General features: G+C 32.8%; 1 pseudogene; it reads right to left on the bottom strand.

Moving 5' to 3' along the window:
• Nucleotides 1–510: 510 nt before the first annotated feature.
• Nucleotides 511–4,882, bottom strand: LOC124105071 (cell division control protein 42 homolog; annotated as a pseudogene).
• Nucleotides 4,883–5,112: the final 230 nt, after the last annotated feature.

Genomic DNA, 5,112 nt, shown 5'->3' with positions numbered 1-5,112 from the left:
GACTAGTCACCTTGTTAAAGAACCTACCCCACTCCTAGCTCTTCAGTGATGCAGGCCTTCATCCCTCATGTTTCTTCTATATACCAGGTCTTCACCTGGGTTCTGAGAATACCATATCATACACTATTGAGTTGCAAATCTATGCTAAGCATATAAAACAATGACTGGGAAAGATTTTTAAATTACTAAGTTGATCCATTAAGTAGATTTCAAAAAGTGCAATGTTCTTTTTCACTTATAAGTTAAATAAATTAGAAATTAAGTTTTAGTCACTTTTACATCAGTGTAACCAAAAGACCCGACAAGAACAACTTAAAGGTGGAAAAGTTTATTTTGGCTCCTGGTTTCAGAGGTTCAATCCATGGTCAGCTGACTTCATAGCTCTGGGCCTAAAATGAGGCAGAGGAGGGGTAAGACAGTGGATCCTTCTGATCCACTTTCATATGTTTCATTCAAATCCTGTTCAGGGCATTTGTCATTATCGCAAAACAGAATTTTAATTTTTAATCTTTAGTTTGATTTAAACATTGCTTTTTGTATGATGCCAATATCAGCTCTGCAGAAAGGGCTCTGGAGGGGCATGCAGAGCAATACATACCTATGACTCTTCTTTGGTTCTTGAGGCTCTAGAACAGCTAATATTTGTTCATCCAACACATTCTTTAGGCCTTTCTGTGTGAGTGAAGAACACTTCACATACTTGCAAGCCTTCAGATCACAGGCCAGCTTTTCATCAGTCTCTGAAGTGATAGGCTTTTGTTGTTTTTTTTTTTGTTGTTTGTTTGCAAGCTTCTCAATAGTAGAGGGGTCATCTCTGAGATCAATTTTAGTCTCAACAAGCAAAAGAGAAGTCTTTATACAATAGTGAGTTACCTTACACACCCACTTTTCTTTCACATTTTCAAAGAAGGATAGAGAGACCAAGGAAAAACAAACTAGAAACATCTGTTTGTGGATAACCCAGTGGTCATAATCTGTCACAATCATCTTTCCCTGAAGCATCAAAAAGTCCAAGAGTATATGGCTCTGCACTAATTATAACAATGACTTCATAGTTGTCAAAAACTTTTAGTACATATTCTGATGGAAATTTGTATGTTGTGACAAATTCCCCTTCCTCTGACATGTCTTACCAATGGCATAATCACCCACAACAATGCACTTAATTGATTGTTTGCATTGCTGAAACAGTTTTGTGTATACTTTATTTAAAATTTGATGTTGACCTCAGCTTCTCCTCAGGGGCATTGGCAGTACTCAGATGTTTTTAATTTTGATGTAGTAATTGATTTTATTTATAATTTCTTTTTTTGTATATGGTTTCAAATAAAAAATATTGCCAAATTAAATGTCAAGAATCTTTCTACCTATTTTTGAATTATAGACTTCCTTTCAGCTCAGTATTAAAAGACAACCCAACTAAAATCTGGACAACACTTTAAATAAACATTTTCCCCAAAAGATATTCAAATTGCAAATAAGCAAATGAAGAGATGTTCATCTTAGAGTTATAAATTAGGAAATTGCCAATCCAAACCAAAGTGAGATATTCCTTCAAGCATAATAGAACAGTGATAATAAAAATGTTGGTGAAAAATGCTCTACATCACTAATCATCAGGGAGATGCAAAACAAAACAATGACATATCATTTCACCACAGTTAGTACAGTTATAATCCAAAATATGAAAAATGATAAATCTGATAAGAATATAGAGAAAGGTAGTCTTACACAGTGTTAGTGAGAATATAAATTAGTAGAGTCGCTGTAGAAAACAGTATGGAGTTTCCTCAAGAAATTAAAATAAAAAAGGATATATGATCATTCCTACTACTGGATTTTTTATACCTTTATTTTATTTATTTGTTTTTATGTGATGCTGAGGAGTTAACCCAGTGCATCACACTCTATCAACTGAGCTACCATCCCAGCCCCTGTTACTACTGGATATTTATCCAAAGGAAATAAAATCATTATGACAAGAAATATCTTCACTTCCATGTTCATTGCAACACTATTTACTATAGTCAAGATTTGGAAACAACCTTAAGTGTCCACTGATGGATGAGTGGATGAAGAAAATGTGGTATATACATACAAACAGAATGTGAGTCAGGCATAGGAAAGAACAAAATTCTCTAATTCACTTGTAACATGGATTGAACTGGAGATCATAATGTTAAGTGCAATAAGCCAGACCCTTGAAGACAAACACTAAATGATTTCAAATTCATATGTGGAATCTAAAAAGCAGAACTCAGAACCAGTGAGCAGAATAGTGATTACCAGTGATTGGGAATGTAAGGGCAGATAGGAGAATGTGGAGAGATTACTCAATGAGTACAAAGTCATAGCCACCTAGGAGGAAAAAATGTTGGTGTTCTAGGTGACTATAGTTAACATTATTGTATCATATAATCCAAGTAGCTAGAAGAGAGGAATATGTTCTATCACAAATAAATGATAAATGTTTTAGATTATGGATAACCTGAATTATCTTGATTTAAGATAGTTTAAGAAACCTAAAGTGTCTTGATTTAAGATACTTTAAGATTAAGATTGTATATTGACACAATGCATAAGTGTACCAAACATTACACTGTACCAAACAACATGTACAATTATTATCTGTCAATAAAAAATTCAATAAATGAGAACACACATACACAATAGCACCTAAATTTTTCTAAAATCTGAAATATCAAGTGCTAACAAGAGTGCTGAAAAACTTCCATATACAAGAATACTTCAGAGATATTACAAGTTTGTTTATATACTATCACAATATAATAAATATTGCAACAAAGTGAATTAGTTGAATATTTTGGTTTCTTAGTTCATGTAAAAGTCATGTTTGTTTTGTAGTTTACTCAGTATGCAATAGCATTGTGTCCAAAAATCAATGTACACATTAGTTAAAAAAATACTTTTTTGCTAAAAATGCTAACGATCATGTGAGTTGTTGGAAAAATAACATCAACAGACTTGTTTGATGAGCAGTAGCCACAAATAATAAATAAATAAATAAATAAATAAATAAATAATTGGGATATTTATGAATTGGGATCCTCACACATAGGAGATAGGAATGCAAAGTAGCATAGCCCTTTTGGAATCAGTTTGCAATTCCTCAATAGATTAAATATAGAGTTTACATATGACACAGAGTTCCACTCTTATTTATATACCCCAAACAGATTAAATTGTATGCTTACAGAAAACACTTGTACATGTATGGTCATAGTAGTACTATTCATAATATCTAAAACCTGGAAGCAATCCAATGTCTGCCAGTTGATGAATGGCTAACTGCAATTTTAGTATTTTAATAAATAGAGTTATTAAGGTTATCTGTTTCTTTTGAGTGATTTTTGCAAGTTTTCATCATTATAGGGTTTGGTCTATGATTGGAGTGTGCCCTTCCCAAAACTCAGGTATTGCCAGTGTGATAGTATTTAAGAGGAGATTATATCCATAAGGGCTCCTCTCCTGTGAATGAGATTAGGTGTCTTTATAAAAGAATGAGATAAGGGTGTTCATGTCTTTTTGCCCTTCTGTCTTCCACCATGTGAGAACAGAACATTCCTTCCTTCTGTAGAACCCAGCATTCAAAGCACCCATCTTTGGAGCAGGGGCCAGATATTAACTAGACAACAAATCTTCAGGAATCTTGACCTTGGACTGCCCAGTCTCTAGAACTTGTGCAAAAATAGTTTTTTATTTTTTATGAATTATCTAGTTTGTGGTATTTTGTTATAGTAAGACAAAACAGATCAAGATATATTCTATTTCGTGTATTTTATAGGTATAGAATTGTTCATACTATCTCCTTATCCTTTTAAGATCAGTAGTGAGGTATCCTCTGATATGGATTTTCTCTCTCATAAACTTTATTAATCTATTCAACAAACCATGTTTTAAAAATTACCTGTTGTTTTCTTATATTAATTTATTATTTTTTTCTTGAATTTTTATCATTTTATTTCTTATGCTTATACTTCGATTTTACTTTCTCTTCTTAACGTAGAAGTCTAGGGTATTGATTTTTAGATCTTTCTTCTTTTCATATAATACATCATTTCTACTACTGGGATATTCATGAATTGGGATATATATATTTCTTTCCAAGCACTGGTTTAGCTGCATATCACAAATTTTATACATTCCATTTTATTTTTCATTTAGTTGAAAATATTCTTTAATTTCCCTGAAGATCTCCTTTTTCACACATGTTCTGTTTAACTTCCAAATATGTGAGGGTTTTCCAGATGTCTCTCTGTTATTGATTCTAGTTTGATTTTATATATTTGCCTGAGACTATGCTTCATATTATTTTTGTTATTTTCTATTTGTCAAAATTTCTTTTATGGTCTAGAATATGGCCTATTTTGGTGAATATTTTATGTGAATTTGAGAAGAATGTGGATTTTGCTGTTGTTGGGAGGACATTCTGTAAAGGTCAGCTAAGTCACATTGGTTGATTTTTTAAAAATAACTTTATTTTGTTTGTATTTTTTGTGTGGTACAAAGGATCAAACCCAGTGTCTCATGTGCTGGGCAAGCAGTCTACCACTGAGCTACAAGTCCAGCCCCTCATTGGTTGACTTTTTTTTTTTTTTTTGGTACCAGGGATTGAATCCAGAGGCACTTAATCACTGAGCCACATCTCCAGCCCTATTTTGTATTTTATTTATATTGCTATTTTTGACACAATACCTTTATTTTATTTATCTGGTGCTGAGGATAAAACCCAGTGCCTCACACATTCTAGGTGAGTGGTCTACCACTGAGCCACAACCCCAACCCTCATTGGTTGACTTTTGAAAGATGTTTTCATTGGACATAGAATGTTTCAAACCTTAAGAGATATAGTCACTTTCATGGTTTCTAAAGATAAGGCTGCTATGATTCTTATTATTCTTCCTCTGTAGGAAAGGTATTCTCACCCCTGACTAACTGCAAGATTTTTCTCTTTGCCTTTGGTTTTTGGCAATGTGAATATGATATCTCTATGTTTGTGTGTGTATGATACTCTTCAACTTATAATGGGGTATGTCCCAATAAACTCATTACAAGTTGAAAATATCATAAATGGAAAATGCATTTAATACA

This window comes from Marmota monax, unplaced genomic scaffold, assembly GCF_021218885.2.
Source record: "Marmota monax isolate L192 unplaced genomic scaffold, Marmota_monax_Labrador192_F-V1.1 WCK01_AAM20220418_F8-fsc00192, whole genome shotgun sequence".
Lineage (NCBI taxonomy): Eukaryota > Metazoa > Chordata > Mammalia > Rodentia > Sciuridae > Marmota > Marmota monax.
This window is presented reverse-complemented; position numbering and strand designations above follow the sequence as displayed.